Source organism: Aulonocara stuartgranti, assembly GCF_965226115.1.
Source record: "Aulonocara stuartgranti genome assembly, chromosome: 1".
In the NCBI taxonomy this organism is placed as follows: Eukaryota; Metazoa; Chordata; class Actinopteri; order Cichliformes; family Cichlidae; genus Aulonocara; species Aulonocara stuartgranti.
The window spans coordinates 41,556,604-41,583,190 of NC_138939.1; the positions used below are offsets into that span (position 1 = coordinate 41,556,604).

At 40.8% G+C, this 26,587-nt stretch overlaps 2 long non-coding RNA genes across 2 annotated transcripts; one reads left to right on the forward strand and one right to left on the reverse strand.

Annotated features, from left to right (window-relative positions):
* Positions 1 to 1,096: 1,096 nt before the first annotated feature.
* On the reverse strand, positions 1,097 to 18,455 carry LOC309707406. The gene is made up of 4 exons (XR_014276978.1): positions 14,637 to 18,455; positions 8,350 to 14,423; positions 6,825 to 8,136; positions 1,097 to 5,569 (listed from the first exon to the last, which is right to left on the reverse strand). It is a non-coding gene; the product is annotated as an uncharacterized lncRNA (long non-coding RNA).
* Positions 18,456 to 19,988: 1,533 nt separating this feature from the next.
* Positions 19,989 to 25,696, forward strand: LOC309705582. Its single transcript, XR_014276580.1, has 2 exons — positions 19,989 to 20,691; positions 21,992 to 25,696. It is a non-coding gene; the product is annotated as an uncharacterized lncRNA (long non-coding RNA).
* Positions 25,697 to 26,587: the final 891 nt, after the last annotated feature.

Genomic DNA, 26,587 nt, shown 5'->3' on the forward strand with positions numbered 1-26,587 from the left:
TCGCCCAGTGCTTGCTCAAAAGGGGATCATTGGATTGTTGGGGTTTTCTGGCTTTTACTGTAGTGTTTTCACCTTACAGTATAAAGCAGCTTGAGGAGACTGTTGTTTTGCCATGATGCAAATTGATGCACATCTATTATAGCATCAAAGTAAAACAAAAAAACTAAAGTATACTTCAATGAAATGAATCACAATGTCTAATCTGGCAAAAAGAAAAGAAAAAAGCTTCCACCTTTAAATAAAAATCCAAATCACAAACACATTCTGATTTTTGTTGTGTTTTTTTGTGTGTTGTCACATATAAAATCTTTGCACTCCGTCACGGTCTCGGTGTCTGCCCGGCCGGCTCCGCAAGGCTACATATGTTTATTGTGTTGCTGCTTTCTTCCACTCGTCATTCTGCCGGGGCGGAGCTCAGGCCCACGCACCTGTCTGCAATTACGCTGCAACGTGTCCTGTCTGTATGGAGACTGAGCTGCCAGAGTAATAATGTAGATACAGGCCTCTTTCTCCTGCTGCTGGTGTTCATGGTTTTATTCCATTGATGTTGCTATCATTTGTAAATATATTTATTTGCTGTTATTTTATCAATTTTCTACTACTGTCGTTCATGTATTTAATTTTTGTATTTAAATATGATTTTTTTAAGTAATGCTGCGAGATGGACAGTTAAATAAAGGTTTCATTGAATAAAAAAAGATTTAAAGATGACTGGTGGCGGAAGCAGAGCACAGACTGTGTCTATCGCTATCGTGTGGTGCAGAGATATATTGCCATTGAATTTAGACAACGAAAGCTTGGCTCACAGAGCAGCTGCAACACGAGCAAAAAACATTAAATAGCAACATGATGTATTATATTATATTATAGTGCAAACAGATATCAAGTGGAAGACAGTCTGGATGGTCCCCCATAAATATTTGATTGTAAATGTAACCCAGGTCCCACGTAGCTATGGTAAAGCTAGAGTATGGAGTACAATGAGACTGGGCCTGGGTTCGTAGTGCTACTAGTAATTGATAGGTTTGTAGCTTGTACCTATCCGCTGGAACGTTGAAGACAATATAATTACACTGCAAAGCAAGACACAAGCAGGCTGGTTTACTCATGCATGAGGGAAATCTGGCTGGAGCCAAGTGTCGTCCCACCACCTAGCCTCCATCAGACTCTCAGCCAGGCTCCCCATAGCACTCCTTTTATTGTGGTTACATGAATATGCATAGGGTCATTAACATATGACATCTTACATAGGTATACATGTGAACAAAGAATACTGTGTGTGTGTGTAATCTATGCCGGAACACTCTGTAGAGGGAGTGAACGCACTCCCCCTTCATGCTACACAGAGCTGTTACTTTAGGATGAAACATCCTTTCAATCCACCAATGATTATATACACTTCTAAGCATATATGAGTAAATATTTCTAAGCATAAATGACAATCAACAATACAAATCTAACATTTCCCCCCTTTTTGACCTTTATGCTTGAAAAGTTCCCAGTTATGAATACCTCATGTCTGACAGTTTCAATGCAAACATTGTTATATTCAGCATATGTCAAATCACCCTAAATTACTGAAAAAATACACAGTTTAACAAATGTATTAGCAGTTATCTCATTCCTCATTGATCTCATCTCATGGCAAACTGCATCCTACAAGCAAACAAAGAAATTGTTAATTTAATAGTGAAAATAAGAAAGTAACATTTTCAAAAACATCTCAGCTTGGTGATGTTTCCTGCGGGTGTGCAAATCACATGTCTCTCTGCAGGGTGGTTTGAGCTCTGCAGGGCGTCATGAATGTCTCTTCCAGATGTTTCCATCATTGTCCATAGGACCAGAGTCCAAATGTATGTAGAATAAACATTCAAACATACCAGTTGGTTTTGTTGTTTGTCAACATGGGTCTCAGCTATTTCCAGAGCTGCAGACCTCTCAGCACTCTAGTTTTATGGCCTCCCATTACCTCATTTCAGGCCTTCGTCCTGTGAGGGGGATATTTATGACTCCTTCATTGTCCACGCTCTGCAGAGAAACACCTCTGTGAAAACGGTGCAGGGTTCAGTTGTCTTACTGCTGTTATGATCCCAGCAGCCTTCAGAGTGTCATCGTATGTACAGTATAGTGGCACCGCATTAGGTGATGTTCATAGGAAACTGCTGTCATCACCACCATAGCTTCTGGTTCCTGTGCTTTCACAGAATCATGATGTCATCCTCGACCTCCTTCTGCGCTGTCGATGGAGCTTGGCACGCTCCCCTCATCCCTCGAGTTTTCATGTTCCAACGCTGCTGAAGGTTTAAGGCAGAGCACGTCGTACACCTTAGTTGTCTTCCTCAGCGTCAATATTGAATCTTTCATTTTATTTAAAATCTCCTGGAAGCTCAGTAGCACAGCTCTCTGTGTCATGTCTGCTGTGCTGAAGATGATCTCTGATCCTCCTGAAGCCTCTCTCCTGGCCTCAGCTCCCATCTTGTGGACGATCCTCTCAGGCACTCCTTTTCGTCACGCATAGTCCTGATTTTGGGCCTGCTGGATCTGTCTCAAAACACTCAGCTTCTCCGCCTTCCTCCTGGTTCAGCTGATTCAGCCGTCACGCCTCGCACTTGGTTGCCTTAGAGTTGATCAGAGGCTGGAGGTTGAAGTGCGAGCTTACCCTACGGGGGCTCAATCAGCACTCCCCCCTCACCACTGAAACAACCAAGTGTGAGATTTCTCTATTGTGCTGTCTTGGGGGTGCTGGGGTTTCCTGGGACCTCGACCTCTTTGCAGTGGCTCCAAGGTCTGATCTCATGATGGGCCCCAACCAGCTTGACCTTTGACCTCAACCACTGCCTGGGCTATGCCTGGAATGTTTCTTGCTTCTCACTGCTGCACCTGTATTTCAGAAAAACTTCTATTTGGAGAGCATGTCAACAATCATCAAACCACATTCTTTAGTTCAGTGAACTTCACTTATAGGCCATCAAAGCCTCATCTGAACCTGGATGCACCACTTGCATATGTTTAATACTTGTAAATAAACGGCTAATCACACAAATCACTGCAACAATAATAGTAAACATTGTTTAATGTTAATTCTGGACCCCACCTCTTGACGCATGGACACTCTCATGCGTCAACTCACCAAACCTGGATCCCTGTCTTAAAAACTGGCTCCACCAGGAGCCTGCATACATAAGATCTGGAAATAAAATCAAACTTCACACGTATAAACAATTATATCAAAAGAGTAATAAGCATTCAGCACGGGCAAGACAAGTGTCATGTGCAGGTTTTCTCAAATCATTAAATCACTATTATTACCATAATTCGCCTCAAACATGGATCATCCCATGTGCTCAGTTAACATTAATGTAATCGGTGACTTCTCTTAAGCAAAGTCACTCCACTCACATATTATTATTATGGGCTCAAAGTGGCCAGCAAAGAGCCCATAATAAACTATTCCATAAATACCGTAATCTCTTATTTGTTTTACTCATGTCACTTGTCCGTTTCAGCTGAATCTTCCACAGCATTCTCAAAGAAACAAACATTAGCAATACACATTGACTGTGGTCAGATGGAGGTCAGACACAGGTCAACAGGTTCCAGAGGTGCCATAAAAACACCATAAAATCAACCATCAAAGTAACGTCACATTTTCCCAAAACACAGTGTAACAGCATCACCACTCATAACCTGTAAACACAGTTTTCCTAGCACATAAACCCAAAAATCCTGTAGTAGGAAAAACATCAACCAGGTGTCCTGGTATAAATCATGTGAGCAAACCACATGTAGAACTGTAATGCTCGCTGAATCCTTTTTTTTTTAGGCTGGGACATAATTGTCCCAAATAAGTGGCTTTCTCAATCGGTCGTATAGCACTTTCAAACAAAATCAGTGCCTGTTCAAAAGATAAAAAATGAAAAATAACAAATTATCAAACCAAACTTTCAGTGCTCTGTGAAAGTATCAAAATAAAAAGGCCTTGTTAAGTCATGACACAAGCTCCTCATCAACTTCACAACAGGAGAAGAATCATCAGCTAGATTCACTCCAAACCAACCATCAGCTGCACAACACACAACAGTCTAATGTCTTATTAACTTATGAGTTTAATCACCAGGTCTGTGCTCTTCACTCATTTAGGCCACAGATCTATTTTATTCAATTTTCCTTTTTCCCTTCATCATAAAACATGTGACATGCTGTCATGCACTTCACAAAAGACGTTTGTTCTGACGTATTCAGAGTTGTATATCTAGATACAGAATTCACTCGCACATCAAAGCAGGAAACTCAGTGTTTTAGAGTTTCCACTCAAACACATCTCATCCACTCGTGCTAGAATTCAATCACCTTTCATTAATCTAAAACCGATCAACTAATTTGCATATCAGCCATTAACCCACTAAGTTGACAGGACAACAGGAAAGCATGTTCAAAATAGTATCACAAAAGACAATTTCCCTCATACAGTAAATTACTTGCTGCATCAATCAAGCAGGAAGCTTCTCCCAATTTACCATTTTAACAACTAAATTTATTGCCTGATCACTGATTCATCAAACCAGGATTTTTTTTTTTTCCCCACAAAGGGTAAATTGTTGTCCTGCAACTTGGAGAGTCAATTTTTTTTAGGATAAATTCAGTATTTGATAACAAGTGTCTGCTAAATTGACACTATTTTAACACTGATGAAAGATAAACTAATTTTCATTGCAGGTTTGTGTAATTAGACAGGTCTAATGCATGTCTGTGGAGCTGCATATGCAGCAGAGCATGTTCTTAAAGCTGCCTTTCCTACACACTTCTCTGCTATTATTTGATCATTTCTTAACTAATGTGCTATGAGTCTTCATGAGTCATTTTGTGTTTGGAATTGTTAGTAAAGTTAATTCATGTTCTGCTTGTTTGTGTGATTTTGTATGTTTCTATTTGTTTCAGACTCCTTCACAATTTTCCAACTTAAGCAGTCAGTTTTCTTTTCCCCAGATTTGCTAACCCAAATTTTGATTTCCCACATTTAATAACAGCATTCCTCTGTGTTTCCACTTACTCTCACTCTGTTGTCATCTCACTCTGTTGTCCTCTCCCACTTGCAACAGTCCCCAGCCGGCAGTTCTCCTTCAGCTTGGTCCTGTGTTCCACTGTCTCTTCTTGCCATTTTACTCCACAGGTGGCAAATGTCAAACTCCAACAGTCTCCTCAGTTCTCCTCGAAAGTTTTCTTCACATGCATAGTGAAGTTGCAGCTTGTTGTAAACACAGTGCCATTCATCCGATCAGTCAGGATGATGGGTTTGCTCTTCTCTGATGCTGTTTGTCCACATTGCTGCTGCTTGCTGAGACTTTTTGCTCAGGACTTGATGCTGTCTCTTTATCTGCCATGTTATTGCTTTGGAGCTGCATTCTTCAGGGAGGAGTGAGCTTGCTTGTGAGTTTGTGAGGTTGAGAAACACATTGCGCTGTATATAAGTCAGCCAGAACTTGGCCTGCATGTTTCCAATGATGTTTAACTATAAATTTCTTCCGTCCGACCGCTGCATGTGGAAAATTGATACAGGTCTGCTTTTCACCTGAAAGTGACAAACTAAGACATGTTCATTATCATCACTGCTTAATCAACACACATCTCTCTCTCTGTCCGTGTTTGTGTGAACAATCCTTTCTTAAAGCAGAAAATGACATTGTAGTTGTTTTTTGGCTGATCAACACAAAACCTTTTTCCTATGATTATTTTTCTTCGTCTACAATGTAATTTGTCTCTTTTTCACTCTTTTTTTTTTTTTCCCCTTTACAATAGCTTGTGATCCGCAAAATCACTGCTCTCACTCACAATCAGAGGCAATTACTTTTGCACAGTGCACAAAAACACTGTGATGTCAGACACATTCACACTCACTTTTTCATCTGCATAAATAAATCATATGGCTGGAGATATGTGCCATGGTGATCCATAGGCATGATCACCAGTTTATTTAATTATTTTTAATCCAACAAAACAAATAAACAAAAACATGATGCTGATGCTACACACACACGAGTCAAGGTGCAGAAAAACTGCTCATGGAAACGCTGCACACTCTCTGTTTCCCCTCTCTTTGAGTAGTTCTCAGACAGCTCCTGATCTGATAATGTGTAGCTTGCTCATCAGCTCAAAAAACAAAAACAAAACTGCAATGCGACATCACACAGTAGTTGCAGCATATTAGTTGTTTTCACAGATGTGCTCTATATCTCAACAATGGCTCATAATAAGACGACAGTCTTCCACACAGGTCAAGTGCCTCTATGCACTTCATGAGTTTAAATATTTACCTATATCACTTCACATGTCATTGTACTGAATTTGAGCAACCACAAGCTTAATGTAGGTTACTTTTAACAACTATCCACCTCAATGGTTTGGCACACAGGCTGTTGTCGAACAGGGCAAGCTAAAGAGTTAACATTTTGTGTCAGCAAGGGGTGGGGGGAAAGCCACCCACCAGAGCACAGCTGCTGATGTGGGCTGGCCTTTTCCACACACTCCTGGCTGCTTAGGAAACCATGATAACAACAACAGTCGGTGTCGCAGACCACGTGTTCTACTCCGCACACACTCACACAACAACAACAACAACAAATATCCTCACTCACAACCAACAAAAATTAGGCCTATTGTCTCAACGCAGTCTCACACAGTGACCACGTGCTCTGCCGCACACAGTGGCAAAGACTTACATAGCAGTGATCACGCGCTTTATCGCACACAGTGATAAAGACTTTCAACGCAACCTCACACAGTGACCGCGTGCTTTGCTGCACACAGCGGCAAAGACTTAAACTTACTCGGTGTTGCTTAGCGTGTAATGTAGCCTCGAATCCCGCCGATCGTCATTCATCGAGGAGAAAGGACAGACAGCGAATCCACAGGAACTTCCTGGCTGACGTCAGTCTTTCAGCGTGCCTCTCCCCCCCCTCGGTGAATGCGATCCCAGGGCTCCGGCATCGAAGGACCAATTAATGATAGGCTTGTAGCTTGTACCTATCCGCTGGAACGTTGAAGACAATATAATTACACTGCAAAGCAAGACACAAGCAGGCTGGTTTACTCATGCATGAGGGAAATCTGGCTGGAGCCAAGTGTCGTCCCACCACCTAGCCTCCATCAGACTCTCAGCCAGGCTCCCCATAGCACTCCCCCTATTGTGGTTACATGAATATGCATAGGGTCATTAACATATGACATCCTACATAGGTATACATGTGAACAAAGAATACTGTGTGTGTGTGTAATCTATGCCGGAACACTCTGTAGAGGGAGTGAACGCACTCCCCCCCCATGCCACACAGAGCCGCTACCCCAGGATGAAACATCCTTTCAATCCACCAATGATCATATACACCTCCAAGCATATACGAGCAAATATCCCCAAGCATAAATGACAATCAACAATACAAATCCAACAGCAATGATACCTGATACCCTCTAATTTAACTAATAAGGACCACCACAACTGTATTTTACACAAATTTATCCCTCACCGGGTATTTGTTTAGACAAAAAGAAATGAATAAAATAAACAGTTACTTTTATAAAATGAATTGAATTCAAATGAACAAACAAAAATACTGTAAATGTGACTACATGGATTTTCAATAAAAGATTATCAACACAAAATACCTCTTTCTTTAGTGCCAACTGTTATTTCAGTTACAACAGCTCACACCTTTAAAAGGGATGAATTTCAACCTTTGATAATAACTTTGATTAAAACTACAACACTTACTCAATTTAAACTAAATTTGTAACAGTGGGCCCCCACACACAAACACACACACACTTTAACCTGTCCACACTACACCGGTAGCACAGTGCTTGTTGCAGGCCTGATTCGAAGTTCGGGTGCGGTGAGGCCTAAAACTGATGGCCGCTTCACTCAAACTGAGCAATAAACAAAATACGTGCACTTTAGTTCCAGTTAGTACTCACAAGTCCAATGAGTTTGTTAGTGGGGCAATCAGAAACGGGCAGTTAGCAGTTAGTTCACCAGTAGTGAAGACATTCAGGGGTAAGAAAACAGTCAGGGGCGAGGAAATAGCAGGGTCCATCCGGGCAGAAACCTCTCTCTCCCTCTCCTTTCAGAGCGTCCCTCGGCTTCTAAACATATTAAAACACTTGAGCTAACAATACCAAATGCTATCACATAACGATTTAGCATTAGCATGCTTTGACTGAAAATCACAGAGCTAAACATACAGCATGGCATCACAGCACATAACGCGGTAAGCTGCGCTAATTAGCAAGTCGCTAGTTAGCATCACTATAACGAATAGTTACAGTACAAATGTCAAGGCACACAGTCTCATTTACCTCTTGCAGATCACAAATAAGTAATATCAGGACCACGGGTAGTCGACCTCAATGATACACTTAGATGCAAAATCCACACCACGTTTGCCTTACGACATCTCTCTCTTCGGACTTAGCTTCTGTGTCCGCTCCCACAGATTCACACAAACTGTTACCACTCGTCCCGCCCCCATAACAGAGAAGAGTGACATTGACTGGCTCGTCAGCACAACAACCAATGACAATACAATATTGAGATAACTGACATTAGATGGGTAAATAAGCTTAGGTTACACCCCAACATATTTAGTGTGCACAGAAAATGAACTCTAAATCATGAAACCCTTTTATTTATTGGACTCTTAACTGTAAATGAAATACATTTGTACTTGCATTTGATTTTTAAACCTTTTATCAACTATTTATATTTTAACCACTTTTTATAACAGTAGACTTTTTCTTTATACTGCAAGCCCGAATAATTGCAGACAGGGCTACATAAATAAGGTGAAAGAAGTCTCTTTTAAAATTCTACATAAATGTTATCCAGCCAGTCACTACATGGTCAAATTTAAAAGGGACATAAATACTAATTGTACTTTCTGTGGGGATCATCCAGAAACTGTGACACATCTTTTTTGGTACTGTTCTTTTACACAGAGATTTGTTATTGTCCATATTTTAAGGGAGTTTTCTTTACGATGGGAAAATGTTTTATTCTGTTTCTTTAAGTTTTTCTAGCAATACAAAGTCCTGTGTCACCCCTAAGGTTCAAACATGTAAAGTGAAACACACACTTGTTTCATAGCACATGAAAATAAAAACTAACTAACTATTAAATCATGATACATCCTAAGTGCAGAGCCAGCACTGGATAGTTCAGGTGTACTATAATCAAGCGGTAATGACAAGAACTGCTAAGATACCAAGAACATACCCACAGAAACAAACAATGCTGTTACCAATATTTTTATCTGTACGATATCAGTGGAACTGATAATATGAAATATTAGTCAGATATTGCTTTTTTTTCTAGTATGAATATAAAAAGAAATAAATTAAATAATTACTGAAGTGTATGCAGTGACTTTTAAGATGACTTTATTGACCAAATCATGGTCAAATCATAGCACTGGGTTACTTAAAAAAAAAACCAGCATGAGAACAGATTTTGTTATCACGAACACTTTTCTGCCCACCGTTTCAGCAAATTATTCTTTAAAGCATGAACCCCAGGCAGAGCACTGAGTACCAAGACCCACGAACACCTTTTGAATTACTTCAAAAGTGTACCTTAAGTCCTTTAGATAGTCCAGGTTAAGTGCATAGATGAGTCCAAGAAAAAGTGCAACTGCATTAGGGAAATCACAGACGTCATTGAGGACAATCTGATCCTCAATCACCAGGGCAATGCTTGTTATTGTTGGGCTTGAGCAGATGGTCCGAAATTGTGTCAAACATTGATATTTGACATCACAACAGAGAGATGAATCTGGCAGGTCTACCAGAACGAGTAAGAGCTGACCTAGAAAAGAACCCAGACTTTGTGGTCGCAAATTCTACAAAATGGGAGAGACACGTGATACATAGACTTCAGCTTGATATTTGACATCACAACAGAGAAGCAAGTCTGGCATTGATATTTGACATCACAGCAGAGAGACTGGATGTGATGTCAGAAAGATGACTGTGATGTCAGAACCCTCTAAATGTTGTAATTTACAGATGGTAAATGGCCTGTAGTTATATAGCGCTTTACTAGTCCCTAAGGACCCCAAAGCACTTTACATATCCAGTCATCCACCCATTCACACACCGGTGACGGCAAGCTACATTGTAGCCACTGCCACCCTGGGGCGCACTGACAGAGATATTTAATTCCAAATGATTTGACTGCATCATTGCGTCTTTGAGTTACAAACTCTCTATCAACTTTGTGAATAAATTCACGTCCCCCTGTGACCTCATAATTACACCACAGTTCAGATAGCATGAATGAGTCATGAGGTCACACCAACAGTGACATCAGCAGTGACATCACTAAAGTTGCCAGGTGAGTCCATAAATAGAACCCGTGACGTGGAGCAGGTACCGCCATTTTGCACCTTGTGAGCAGCCTGAAAGTGTTGGCCCAACTGGTCTTAAACTAAGAAACACTAAAGTTAAATTTGAAAACAATTTAAAACAAAACATCCCCATTCTAAAATGTCATGTGACAATCTGATTGGCTTACGGAGTGATGATGTCACAAGGACTATGTTGCCTTTGATCTGAAGTCTATAAATAGGGGTCAGAAGCAGCAATTAATCAGTTTGTTCACAGCCTTCAAACGTTCGACCAGAGATCCATTTGGAAATATTTCTAAGCCTTTTCAGAGTCACTGTGCACGGGCTCCAACATGCCTCCACGAAAAGGCCAACAAAGACAAAAAGATTATGCTGCCTGTCCTTTGTGTTCTGGCCGGCCAATCTCTCCAGGAGAAATTGTGCGGCCAATCTCTCCAGGAGAAATTACCACGGATGGTGTCTTATCAGTCCTAAGAACATTACAGGAAAGTCAGAAGGAAAAATCTGACCTACATTACAAAATTAAACAAATTGAAGAAGAGAAGCTTCAACTAGTGGAAAAGTGCAGACAACTGGAAGCACGAAATAAAGACCTGGAAGAAAAACAGCAACGCCAGCCTGATATAAAAATGATCAACGAGGGCTCGGGAGTGAAGTTTGGTGAAGGACGAGAGAAGATTTTTTCTCGTTTTCTTTCATCAGGAACACAGAGTGCTGAATTAAAAGAAACATCTGCCCAGCTTCAAGGAAAGAAAGCTACTATTGAGGAGATACAGTGGGATCTCCAAAACATTGAGAAACAGAATCAGGTGCTTCGAGGAAAGCTCAATGAAGCGGAGAAAACAATTGAAAAAATCCACCAACAGAAGACTGAACAGGAAATACAAATGCAGGACGAACTCAAAGCCATGCAGAAATTGTACAACGATCTGAAAGTCAAGTGTGGTGAAACAAAGCGCAAAAATAAAGAGCTTCTTGAAGAGAAAAAGCAACAGGAAGAAGAAAAACGTATTATCCAGGACTTTGAGAGAAGGCATCTAGAATTGCAAGAATTTTATAATAAAGAATATGAGGAAACACTTCAACTGAAAAGAGAAAAGGAAATACAAATGAAGGACAAACTCAAAGCCACACGGAAATTGTACAACAATCTGATAGTCAGGTTTGGTCAAATAAAGCGCAAAAATAAAGAGCTTCTTGAAGAAAAAAAGCAACAGGAAGAAGAAAAACGTATTATCCAGGACTTTGAGAGAAGGAATCTAGCATTGCTAGAACTTTGTGATGAAACTCCTGAACTGCAAAGAGAAAAGGAAATACTGGAAAAACGATGTTCAGAGATGCAGTGTAGGATTGATGGAATGAAGAGAAAACACTCAAAGGTCATTAATGAGATGTTGTTGAAGTCCAATGACTTGAAGAGCCAAATAATTGAAATGCAGGCACAAAAGCAACAACAAGAGAAAATACATGAAGACCTGCAGCGTACAAGTCAAGAAATCCAGAGAAAAAACGAGCTGTTAGAAGAGATGCACAACAAAAAGCAAGAAAAGCTTAGAAAAAAACAAGCAACCTTAAAAGAAATGAAGCAAAGATGCCAGCAACTCGAGCAGCAGAATGCAGAAACAAACGATCAGTTGAGAACCCTTATCCTGGAGAACGAGCTCGTGGAAAACTACCCGAAAAAGAAGAAAAAAGGCTGGTTCTGCCGCTTATTCAAATGATTTAGCCTCGTCCTCCTCCACCTGTGCCCCATCTTACTTTGCACCTCTCCTGTCCCCCCAACACATATTCTCCACCTTCTTCATCTTTTTTCACCCCAACCAGTCCCAGCAGTTGACTGTCCCCTCCTGAGCCTGGTTCTGCTGGAGGTTTCTGCCCGTCAAAAGGCAGTTTTTCCTCCCCACTGGCTGAAAAGGTGGCGCACGAAGAGAAACTGCACTCCACAAAAAAGCAACGGGAAAGATTTATATCCAAAGTGAATTGGCTGGAGAAGAAAGAGCGCCACTTCCAAGAGGAATTGTACCAGTGAATCCTCCTGTAGAGTCTCCATCAACACCACCTTTCCTCAATTCTGATGATGGATTACCACCAGTTGATTGTTAAAAATTAACTGCTAAAATAGGCCATTAGAAGTATACTTCATCTTGTCTCCCTATATCATCTTGTCTCCCTGGGCAATCTCAGTCCACGAGGGCCGGGGACACCGGCCCTCGTGGACTGAGATTGCCCAGCCACCCCCAACCGGTCGCAGCAGATGGCCGTCCCTTCTTGAGCCTGGTTCTGCCGGAGGTTTCTTCCTAAAGGGAGTTTTTCCTCTCCACTGTCGCCCAGTGCTTGCTCAAAAGGGGATCATTGGATTGTTGGGGTTTTCTGGCTTTTACTGTAGTGTTTTCACCTTACAGTATAAAGCAGCTTGAGGAGACTGTTGTTTTGCCATGATGCAAATTGATGCACATCTATTATAGCATCAAAGTAAAACAAAAAAACTAAAGTATACTTCAATGAAACGAATCACAATGTCTAATCTGGCAAAAAAAGAAAAGAAAAAAGCTTCCACCTTTAAATAAAAATCCAAATCACAAACACATTCTGATTTTTGTTGTGTTTTTTTGTGTGTTGTCACATATAAAATCTTTGCACTCTGTCACGGTCTCGGTGTCTGCCCGGCCGGCTCCGCAAGGCTACATATGTTTATTGTGTTGCTGCTTTCTTCCACTCGTCATTCTGCCGGGGCGGAGCTCAGGCCCACGCACCTGTCTGCAATTACGCTGCAACGTGTCCTGTCTGTATGGAGACTGAGCTGCCAGAGTAATAATGTAGATACAGGCCTCTTTCTCCTGCTGCTGGTGTTCATGGTTTTATTCCATTGATGTTGCTATCATTTGTAAATATATTTATTTGCTGTTATTTTATCAATTTTCTACTACTGTCGTTCATGTATTTAATTTTTGTATTTAAATATGATTTTTTTAAGTAATGCTGCGAGATGGACAGTTAAATAAAGGTTTCATTGAATAAAAAAAGATTTAAAGATGACTGGTGGCGGAAGCAGAGCACAGACTGTGTCTATCGCTATCGTGTGGTGCAGAGATATATTGCCATTGAATTTAGACAACGAAAGCTTGGCTCACAGAGCAGCTGCAACACGAGCAAAAAACATTAAATAGCAACATGATGTATTATATTATATTATAGTGCAAACAGATATCAAGTGGAAGACAGTCTGGATGGTCCCCCATAAATATTTGATTGTAAATGTAACCCAGGTCCCACGTAGCTATGGTAAAGCTAGAGTATGTAGTACAATGAGACTGGGCCTGGGTTCGTAGTGCTACTAGTAATGATACCTGATACCCTCTAATTTAACTAATAAGGACCACCACAACTGTATTTTACACAAATTTATCCCTCACCGGGTATTTGTTTAGACAAAAAGAAATGAATAAAATAAACAGTTACTTTTATAAAATGAATTGAATTCAAATGAACAAACAAAAATACTGTAAATGTGACTACATGGATTTTCAATAAAAGATTATCAACATAAAATACCTCTTTCTTTAGTGCCAACTGTTATTTCAGTTACAACAGCTCACACCTTTAAAAGGGATGAATTTCAACCTTTGATAATAACTTTGATTAAAACTACAACACTTACTCAATTTAAACTAAATTTGTAACAGTGGGCCCCCACACACAAACACACACACACTTTAACCTGTCCACACTACACCGGTAGCACAGTGCTTGTTGCAGGCCTGATTCGAAGTTCGGGTGCGGTGAGGCCTAAAACTGATGGCCGCTTCACTCAAACTGAGCAATAAACAAAATACGTGCACTTTAGTTCCAGTTAGTACTCACAAGTCCAATGAGTTTGTTAGTGGGGCAATCAGAAACGGGCAGTTAGCAGTTAGTTCACCAGTAGTGAAGACATTCAGGGGTAAGAAAACAGTCAGGGGCGAGGAAATAGCAGGGTCCATCCGGGCAGAAACCTCTCTCTCCCTCTCCTTTCAGAGCGTCCCTCGGCTTCTAAACATATTAAAACACTTGAGCTAACAATACCAAATGCTATCACATAACGATTTAGCATTAGCATGCTTTGACTGAAAATCACAGAGCTAAACATACAGCATGGCATCACAGCACATAACGCGGTAAGCTGCGCTAATTAGCAAGTCGCTAGTTAGCATCACTATAACGAATAGTTACAGTACAAATGTCAAGGCACACAGTCTCATTTACCTCTTGCAGATCACAAATAAGTAATATCAGGACCACGGGTAGTCGACCTCAATGATACACTTAGATGCAAAATCCACACCACGTTTGCCTTACGACATCTCTCTCTTCGGACTTAGCTTCTGTGTCCGCTCCCACAGATTCACACAAACTGTTACCACTCGTCCCGCCCCCATAACAGAGAAGAGTGACATTGACTGGCTCGTCAGCACAACAACCAATGACAATACAATATTGAGATAACTGACATTAGATGGGTAAATAAGCTTAGGTTACACCCCAACATATTTAGTGTGCACAGAAAATGAACTCTAAATCATGAAACCCTTTTATTTATTGGACTCTTAACTGTAAATGAAATACATTTGTACTTGCATTTGATTTTTAAACCTTTTATCAACTATTTATATTTTAACCACTTTTTATAACAGTAGACTTTTTCTTTATACTGCAAGCCCGAATAATTGCAGACAGGGCTACATAAATAAGGTGAAAGAAGTCTCTTTTAAAATTCTACATAAATGTTATCCAGCCAGTCACTACATGGTCAAATTTAAAAGGGACATAAATACTAATTGTACTTTCTGTGGGGATCATCCAGAAACTGTGACACATCTTTTTTGGTACTGTTCTTTTACACAGAGATTTGTTATTGTCCATATTTTAAGGGAGTTTTCTTTACGATGGGAAAATGTTTTATTCTGTTTCTTTAAGTTTTTCTAGCAATACAAAGTCCTGTGTCACCCCTAAGGTTCAAACATGTAAAGTGAAACACACACTTGTTTCATAGCACATGAAAATAAAAACTAACTAACTATTAAATCATGATACATCCTAAGTGCAGAGCCAGCACTGGATAGTTCAGGTGTACTATAATCAAGCGGTAATGACAAGAACTGCTAAGATACCAAGAACATACCCACAGAAACAAACAATGCTGTTACCAATATTTTTATCTGTACGATATCAGTGGAACTGATAATATGAAATATTAGTCAGATATTGCTTTTTTTTCTAGTATGAATATAAAAAGAAATAAATTAAATAATTACTGAAGTGTATGCAGTGACTTTTAAGATGACTTTATTGACCAAATCATGGTCAAATCATAGCACTGGGTTACTTAAAAAAAAAACCAGCATGAGAACAGATTTTGTTATCACGAACACTTTTCTGCCCACCGTTTCAGCAAATTATTCTTTAAAGCATGAACCCCAGGCAGAGCACTGAGTACCAAGACCCACGAACACCTTTTGAATTACTTCAAAAGTGTACCTTAAGTCCTTTAGATAGTCCAGGTTAAGTGCATAGATGAGTCCAAGAAAAAGTGCAACTGCATTAGGGAAATCACAGACGTCATTGAGGACAATCTGATCCTCAATCACCAGGGCAATGCTTGTTATTGTTGGGCTTGAGCAGATGGTCCGAAATTGTGTCAAACATTGATATTTGACATCACAACAGAGAGATGAATCTGGCAGGTCTACCAGAACGAGTAAGAGCTGACCTAGAAAAGAACCCAGACTTTGTGGTCGCAAATTCTACAAAATGGGAGAGACACGTGATACATAGACTTCAGCTTGATATTTGACATCACAACAGAGAAGCAAGTCTGGCATTGATATTTGACATCACAGCAGAGAGACTGGATGTGATGTCAGAAAGATGACTGTGATGTCAGAACCCTCTAAATGTTGTAATTTACAGATGGTAAATGGCCTGTATTTGTATAGCGCTTTACTAGTCCCTAAGGACCCCAAAGCACCTTACACATCCAGTCATCCACCCATTCACACACCGGTGACGGCAAGCTACATTGTAGCCACTGCCACCCTGGGGCGCACTGACAGAGATATTTAATTCCAAATGATTTGACTGCATCATTGCGTCTTTGAGTTACAAACTCTCTATCAACTTTGTGAATAAATTCACGTCCCCCTGTGACCTCATAATTACACCACAGTTCAGATAGCATGAATGAGTCATGAGGTCACACCAACAGTGACATCAGCAGTGACATCACTAAAGTTGCCAGGTGAGTCCATAAATAGAACCCGTGACGTGGAGCAGGTACCGCCATTTTGCACCTTGTGAGCAGCCTGAAAGTGTTGGCCCAACTGGTCTTAAACTAAGAAACACTAAAGTTAAATTTGAAAACAATTTAAAACAAAACATCCCCATTCTAAAATGTCATGTGACAATCTGATTGGCTTACGGAGTGATGATGTCACAAGGACTATGTTGCCTTTGATCTGAAGTCTATAAATAGGGGTCAGAAGCAGCAATTAATCAGTTTGTTCACAGCCTTCAAACGTTCGACCAGAGATCCATTTGGAAATATTTCTAAGCCTTTTCAGAGTCACTGTGCACAGGCTCCAACATGCCTCCACGAAAAGGCCAACAAAGACAAAAAGATTATGCTGCCTGTCCTTTGTGTTCTGGCCGGCCAATCTCTCCAGGAGAAATTGTGCGGCCAATCTCTCCAGGAGAAATTACCACGGATGGTGTCTTATCAGTCCTAAGAACATTACAGGAAAGTCAGAAGGAAAAATCTGACCTACATTACAAAATTAAACAAATTGAAGAAGAGAAGCTTCAACTAGTGGAAAAGTGCAGACAACTGGAAGCACGAAATAAAGACCTGGAAGAAAAACAGCAACGCCAGCCTGATATAAAAATGATCAACGAGGGCTCGGGAGTGAAGTTTGGTGAAGGACGAGAGAAGATTTTTTCTCGTTTTCTTTCATCAGGAACACAGAGTGCTGAATTAAAAGAAACATCTGCCCAGCTTCAAGGAAAGAAAGCTACTATTGAGGAGATACAGTGGGATCTCCAAAACATTGAGAAACAGAATCAGGTGCTTCGAGGAAAGCTCAATGCAGCGGAGAAAACAATTGAAAAAATCCACCAACAGAAGACTGAACAGGAAATACAAATGCAGGACGAACTCAAAGCCATGCAGAAATTGTACAACGATCTGAAAGTCAAGTGTGGTGAAACAAAGCGCAAAAATAAAGAGCTTCTTGAAGAGAAAAAGCAACAGGAAGAAGAAAAACGTATTATCCAGGACTTTGAGAGAAGGCATCTAGAATTGCAAGAATTTTATAATAAAGAATATGAGGAAACACTTCAACTGAAAAGAGAAAAGGAAATACAAATGAAGGACAAACTCAAAGCCACACGGAAATTGTACAACAATCTGATAGTCAGGTTTGGTCAAATAAAGCGCAAAAATAAAGAGCTTCTTGAAGAAAGAAAGCAACAGGAAGAAGAAAAACGTATTATCCAGGACTTTGAGAGAAGGAATCTAGCATTGCTAGAACTTTGTGATGAAACTCCTGAACTGCAAAGAGAAAAGGAAATACTGGAAAAACGATGTTCAGAGATGCAGTGTAGGATTGATGGAATGAAGAGAAAACACTCAAAGGTCATTAATGAGATGTTGTTGAAGTCCAATGACTTGAAGAGCCAAATAATTGAAATGCAGGCACAAAAGCAACAACAAGAGAAAATACATGAAGACCTGCAGCGTACGAGTCAAGAAATCCAGAGAAAAAACGAGCTGTTAGAAGAGATGCACAACAAAAAGCAAGAAAAGCTTAGAAAAAAACAAGCAACCTTAAAAGAAATGAAGCAAAGATGCCAGCAACTCGAGCAGCAGAATGCAGAAACAAACGATCAGCTGAGAACCCTTATCCTGGAGAACGAGCTCGTGGAAAACTACCCGAAAAAGAAGAAAAAAGGCTGGTTCTGCCGCTTATTCAAATGATTTAGCCTCGTCCTCCTCCACCTGTGCCCCATCTTACTTTGCACCTCTCCTGTCCCCCCTAACACATATTCTCCACCTTCTTCATCTTTTTTCACCCTCCCCCCCCCCAACCAGTCCCAGCAGTTGACTGTCCCCTCCTGAGCCTGGTTCTGCTGGAGGTTTCTGCCCGTCAAAAGGCAGTTTTTCCTCCCCACTGTCGCCTCGTGCTTGCTCAGAGGGGATTGTTGGGGTTTTCTCCCCTCCTCCTTTCCCCCCTTCATTTACTTGTTTAACTTTTCTTTTGTTGTTTCTGTAGTTACTTGTTTTACTTTTTTCAACTTATGTAACAAAATAATAAACCAATTGAATTTATCCTTTGAGTATTTTTCATCTAATCTTTACAGATTTAAGCTCTGTCTTTTATTTGCTTGTTAAAACCCCATCAATGGTGAAGTAAAAACCCTGGGATATGGTTTAAAACGTTGAAATAGACTAACCAACTAGTCTGAAACTAAGAAACACTTAAATATTACGTTAAATTGAAAACAGTTCAAAAGAAATATCCCCATTCAAAAATGTCATGTGATAATCTCATTGTCATAGGACATCATCACTCCAGCAGTTCAATAAGGCTGATCGAAGGGTACAAAGAAAGGGGCAAGGCAAACTGATGCAAAACTAAACTTTAACCTAAACTGGGTGAACTAAAACACAACATGAAGAACCCTGACATGAACATGAACAAACCTGGACATGAATACATGAAAAAAAGCACATTCCTGTGTTTGTGACCCCCTCCCCAGCCTGTTGAATGGTGGGGGGAGGCTGCAGTCTTTTATTATAGGCACAGCCTATGTGAGGGTTCTGTTTTCTTCTTTAGTAAACGTCCTGCCTTTATGACCCTTTTGGTGAGCAGGAGGTCACACAAATGCATCCCCAAAAACACACACACATGGACACGCATACACACACACACAGACACATGCACACACATGCACACACTCACATGCACACACATACCTAGAAACTAGAATTCTGTGATCTGTTGTGTACACGTAGCCTGGGTTTTGGAGTAAGTCGCGTTTCCTGCCGCAAACGTAAAAGAAGTCCAAGGGTGAAATACACTGCAAAGTATTTATTGGGCAGTACGTGGTGTGTGGATGGTTGACGAATGAAGTGAAATTGTGCGCTAAGCAGAAGTGAGTGTGTCTGACGTCACGGTGTGTGTGAAAAGGTATCCAGCTGGGGCAGACATGATTCTGCAGGTCACCTGCCCAGTGGACAAAAAGAAATAAAATATTTGTGTGGATGAAATATGAATGATAACATGAAGAGTGTTTGGTGTTTCTCAGTTATGAGCTGCAGTCTATCTGGGTCAGATATAAACCAAGTTTAGCTGGAGTTTATTTTCGTTGTGCTGACTTTTTACAGTCAGTTACAATAACTCGTACTGCGTGAGCTAGCATGACGGAGTTTCTATACAGCTGGGTGGTGCTATGATGTTACTGATAGTCAGTGTTGGTCAAGTTACTTGAAAAAAGTAATCAGTAACTAATTACTGATTACTTCCCCAAAAAAGTAATCCCGTTACTTTACTGATTACTGTTAGGTATTTTAGTACCATGGTAGCATTTACTGGATATTGTTTTATAGTGACATTATGCAGGAAAACTCTGTCACTCAATAAGGCCCATATACTAGTTGTTTTTCTCTTTCTCTGTGACCCAAGAATTAAGGTGTAAGACTCACAAGCTGGTACCAGAAGGTCGAAAACACCACAGAGATGAGACCACTTCCTTACTCCCATCCTCCCTTTTTCTTTATCTCCTGGAAAAGGCTCGTTAAAGGCCAGGTGGTTTGTTTCAGAATTCACTGATGAAAGAACTCTGTATTCTATGTCTAGGAGTGTATTTTGCTGGGATGATCATAAATTGTAGCTGAGCTGATAAACTACACACAGGATACTTCTTTGCTCACAAGACAGGAAGACGTTTCCTTATTTGGTCTGTACCGGTTTGAACTGGGAAAGCTGACACACGAACCTTTTTTCCTCTATATAAACTGCTGTGTATCAAATAAACCTTTGAGTCGATTGGGAAGGCAACCTAAAGCAGTCTCTGTTTTCTTGTTCTCCCAAGCTGCTCCCGAGCTCGTACTAACACGCTGAATGGCATACCTGAGTGTTACTTTAAATAATTAGGAATCTTAGAAGGAAAGGACAGAACTCTGCTTATCGCTCACGCCACGGAGGAAACCCGGGAAGGCAATTTCCTTCAATTTTGGTGTCAGAAGTGGGATTACTGACAGAAGGTAAATATGCGTCTTTCATATTTATATAGAGACCTATTATACCTCTCTCAGTGATCGATCCATAAAAAAACGGGATATGCTGACGAAGTTTCACTTAGTGATCCAGAGAGATACACTGACTGACTTCCTCAGTCCCCGAATAAAGTAAATTAACCCTTGTGTGGTGTTGGTGGACACAGGAAGTTGCCTGTTGTCTTGAATATTTTAATTTTGTTTAAGTTGCTCACTCAGAAAGAGTGACACAGGAAGTTGCCTGTTGTCTTAAATACTTCTCGTTAAGTGAGAAGTTGCTCACCAAAGAGTGACACAGGGAGAAGTTGAACGGGTCTCACAGACCCGATTACCATACAAGGGTTAAAAGCAGTAAATTAAAAGCAGAAAGACACAGGAAGTTGCCTGTTGTTTTACGAGAAGTTGCTCGTTAAGCGAGAAGTTGCTCGCTAAGTGAGAGTTGCTCACACAAACAAAAAATTGCTAGCAATAAATTTAAAGTGACCTCAGCTGTGCCGCAGCGAAAATACTAACATAAATCCTCCTAGCGTGTAAACCCCTCTGGAAATCACTGAACATGGGTCAGAATAATTCAAAGACCACAGACAGGTCCGATAAAAAATCTAAAGTACCTGTAAAACCAAAAATTAATAAAATACAAAATAAAGTCTCAAATAACGGCTCAGTATAACTCCCATTTCCGGTTACGTGTAACCTACGTCCGCGAATCGGTGAAGACGTCCATGATCACGTATCCAGAACATGCGGGAGTGCTTATGTGACTGACTTTGTTTACAACTTAAGAAGTTCAATGCATTCTAATTTCTTTTCGGAGCCTTATCCCGAACGATTATCGCCAGAAAACAGGTCAGTAGAAATGTTGAATATCATTTGTGATAAGAAAAGTAGTCTGCTTAAAAAGTCCTGTAGAAAATATATGATAGAATGCCGCGACGTGATGCATCAAATGTTACCGCTATGGACAAAAGGAGGGTAAATAATGACAAAGTCGCCGATTTCTTTAAGAATCTAAAGAAATTCCTGCTAACAATGTCCAGAGACAAAAGCGACTTAAATGCAGTAACTATGTGTAAACAGAAGCCTGATGAATCTATCCTAGTATTCATAAAACGCTTTATGCACTGTTGGACAAGCTAGAGGTGCAAATTTAGCTCAGTTTTCCAGCAGCCGCAGACACCCAGAGCAAAAATGAATTTGTGTATTTCATTTAACATAAAGGGTGAAATGTTTGCTGACACTGATAACAGCTTATGTTTTCTCTGCCCTATGTACCGACATGATGGAGAAGGAACATCCTCTGTGTCAGCTGGACCCTCAGCAGAGAATGAACTCAACATCCTTTTTGTCCGGTACTCTATGTCACACACTGTGCCAAAAAAACGTGTACAGACGCCACTAACAGGTAATCCCATGACTGGGAGCCACACTTTTGTTTCTCTCACACTGTTCAACAACATGATAACTGCTCACACAAGTGAAGGTCAAACAGTGATTTTGTTACATAACTCAGACATAGGTTACGAAATATGTCGTCACATAGATCTAACCTACCCTATCCACTGTACTATTTCTGCAGTTACATTGCCAGCTGAATACCAGAATATGACATTATGGTCAAAAAGTGAGAATGATATAGGATTTATTGACTGTACACTTTATCACGTACACCTATTAAAACACAACAAGCAGTATATGTCAAGCAGCATCCCATTTCCACGGAAAAAGCCGCAGCCCTAGATGTCATGATAGGAGATTTATTGACTACAGGAATAATAAAGCCCACACTCCTGTCAATCCTGTGCCAAAGCCTAACAAACCTGGCGTATGGCGTTTCATACAAGACTTAAGGCAAATTAATGCAGTCAACATTCCTCTGCCACCTCTCGTTTCAGATGTTCACAGCATATTGACATGCATTGCATACACATTTTCCCGTGGTGGATTTATGCTCCGCTCCTTTTTAAGACACACAGCCGTTATTTGCATTCACACATAGAAATAAGCAGTACACTTGGACTCGTTTGCCCCAAGGCATGATAGACAGCTCTGCTGCTTTCTCAATGGTGCTTCACTCCTCCAGGGCTGCACCCTGATCCACATGTGGATGACCTCCTCCTCTGTGCTGAAAGTGAAAAACTATGTCAAACTGCTACACACATGCTTCTCCAGCACCTCAAAAAGACTGGCCACAAAGCATCTGCAAAGAAAATGCAGTACTGTCAGACTTCTGTTCAATATTTGGGATTCACACTGTCTCACGGAAAACGTTCCATGACTGCAGACAGGGTCAAAGCTGTGACCTCCGTCCCTCGGCCTACTACACAGAAGGAAATGCTGTCCTTCTTAGGCATGGTGAACTATTGCAGACAGTGGATACCAGACTGTTCTTTTCATGACCACATTCTGCGTGACTGTTGTAAAAAAGACAAGCCTCCTCGAATACTGTGATCCACAGAAATGACTGTCTCTTTCAATGCATTAAAGGGAGTGCTGACCTCCGCCACTCAAAGGTGCTGCCTGAATTGTTCAGGAATGCCGGCCTGCCTGAGAGCAGTAGCAGCTTGCTCTATCATGATAAGGGACTGCGAGAAGCTCACACTCTCACATGACACTATTCTACACACCAATCACCAGGTCACGACCATTCTAGCAAACATAACTACACAACATATGCAAATCTCACTATAAAAGCGAGCAGCACACCTGATTCGCCAGCACATTTATTGATCCTATGCTGTGTTCTTCTGACCGACAGGATGGCTCAGACAGGCTTGACGATCATGACTGCATGACACGTATACAGGAATCCACAGCACCACGTCCATATTTAGAGCAAACACCTATCCCAGACTCAGCCACGGTTTATGTGGACGGGTCCTGTTCAAGGCCGAATGACAACTCATTTCTTTGTGGCTATTCAGTGGTAACAGTGCCTGACATCATACTAGAGGCTCACTCATTACCATTTCACTCAGCACAGAAAGCAGAGCTCATGGCTTTAATACGCGCCTGTGAGCTACATTTGGATAAGCATGTGACAATTTGCGCAGACAGCCGCTATACATTTGGCGTTGTGCATGACTTTGGCACATTGTGGAGACAGAGAGGATTTAGATCTGCTGATGGAAAATAAATTGCTAAATTCTGATTTTGTTCAAAGACTTTTTCAGGCTATACAGCTGCCATCGGCCGTTGCAGTTGTAAAAACGAATGGACACAGTACAGCTGACACAGACGAAGCAACAGGTAATGCCTTAGCAGACGTGACAGCCAAGGCTGCAGCTGCATCACAGCTCCCACCTCCGCAGGAAGTATTATCTGTGCCCCTACAGCTGCCACTTGTTACACTCCCAGACTATTTAGAAACAAATGTTGATTTAAAATTCATACAAGAGCAAGCCTCTGCATGTGATTGCACCTATTGGGAGAATAATGACTGTACCTTAGATGACAGAGATGGCCTATACAAAATCTTAAGGGTTTGATTGCCCTCCCATATTCCCTGATGCCAGTCCTTGCCCGACATTTTCACTGTGTGAGTCATGTCGGACAAAGAGGGGTAATAGGGGCAATAAAATCAAGATTTGTAATTGAGAAAACATCACATGCAGTAAAAGCATATTAGCAACCTGTCTAACATGTGCGCGAACTAATGTAGGTAGCTCAAAAGCAAAACATCAGCATTTACCACAACCAGATTTTCCATTTCATACATTACAAATTGATTTTACACATATGCCAGCGCAAGGAAGCATCAAGTACTTACTGGTAATAGTGGATCAATTTAGTAAATGAGTAGAAGCTTATCCAACCTCAAAAGAAACTGCAGAAGTAGTCTGTCAAAAGTTGAGCAATGAAATAATACCCAGATTCGGAATACCTCACCAGATTAACAGTGATAGAGGATCTTCATTCACATTAGAAGTAATTCAAAAGTGTGCTAAAAATTTAATGACCTGGGTCAAATTACTTACTTAAGTCCTGTGTGAGATTAGAAGGACTCAATCTGCAGTAACCAAATTATCTCCATTTGAAATAAGACTATTTCCAACACCATGGTCAGCTTCCAGAGGGGCACCGCTAGTAGAAGGTGATGTATATTGCATTGTCCACTGATGTTCACAACCTGGTAGAAAAACTGAATAATAACTATCAGAAAGTTTGTCTCTCTCAGCCTTTCCCCTCCACAGTTCCACCAGTGGAGACAAGGAGATGCATGTTGGAGAAGTCACTAAACCCAAGGACACTCTGGGAGGCCGCGCGTGTTCCAGCCCCCAGGCTTTACTGGCAGTGACGAAGAACCAGCATCCTCACAGACGGACAACCTCAGTGGATTCATGCCAGCAGGGTTAAGACCAGCCCAATCGGACCATCTCAGGCGTCGGATCAAGCAGACGACATCTCCGGCGAGCCAGCGCCCGGAACTAGAGCAAATAAACACACACGGGTAGATGACATCTCAGGCGAGCCAGCGCCCGGATCCAAAAGTTACATACACACACGCAATCACTGATTAACACACAACGTCTGAAAGAGCCACGGCAAGGTACTCAAACATCCAGCAGGAACAGAAAGCCAAAAGTACCACATGATGTCTAACCTGATAAAGCTAGACTCATTCCATCCTGATAATGGAGAAAATGAAATGCCCATTGTCATCATACGACGCTTATTCTGTGTCTCTCGAACCTGGGACCAGGCCAGGAGACAACTGAAGAACTGTTTTTCTTATATATTGTCTTATATATTTAGGTTATTTATCATATCTATCGCATTAACCTTAGGATTTTTATTTACTATTTCATATTGTAAAGTGCAACCCTGTTCACATTTCTGCAAGCCACATTTTCAATGATAACCCATATAGCTACCAGTACAGCCACTTCAATGTATTTGCAATTGGCACAAATTGACCCAGATTATGTGTCAGATGTTACCAATGATGTTCCTGATGTGTATATTGAACATTAGGTTGTGAACTATTACATTTTATGATTTGCTTTTTATATTATGTTATTACATTTGTGATTTTTCCTTTCTATTTGAGTTATTATTTTTAAAAATAATAAAAGAGGGGAACTGTTAGGTATTTTAGTACCATGGTAGCATTTACTGGATATTGTTTTATAGTGACATTATGCAGGAAAACTCTGTCACTCAATAAGGCCCATATACTAGTTGTTTTTCTCTTTCTCTGTGACCCAAGAATTAAGGTGTAAGACTCACAAGCTGGTACCAGAAGGTCGAAAACACCACAGAGATGAGACCACTTCCTTACTCCCATCCTCCCTTTTTCTTTATCTCCTGGAAAAGGCTCGTTAAAGGCCAGGTGGTTTGTTTCAGAATTCACTGATGAAAGAACTCTGTATTCTATGTCTAGGAGTGTATTTTGCTGGGATGATCATAAATTGTAGCTGAGCTGATAAACTACACACAGGATACTTCTTTGCTCACAAGACAGGAAGACGTTTCCTTATTTGGTCTGTACCGGTTTGAACTGGGAAAGCTGACACACGAACCTTTTTTCCTCTATATAAACTGCTGTGTATCAAATAAACCTTTGAGTCGATTGGGAAGGCAACCTAAAGCAGTCTCTGTTTTCTTGTTCTCCCAAGCTGCTCCCGAGCTCGTACTAACACGCTGAATGGCATACCTGAGTGTTACTTTAAATAATTAGGAATCTTAGAAGGAAAGGACAGAACTCTGCTTATCGCTCACGCCACGGAGGAAACCCGGGAAGGCAATTTCCTTCAATTACTTATTTTCAAAAGTAATTAATTACTTAGTTACTTAGTTACTTTTTAAAAACACGATTTACAACCTGAGTAGGTGATAAAGCGATAGATTTTTCAGCCCATGTCACGGACCCAGTTCCAGGGATTCG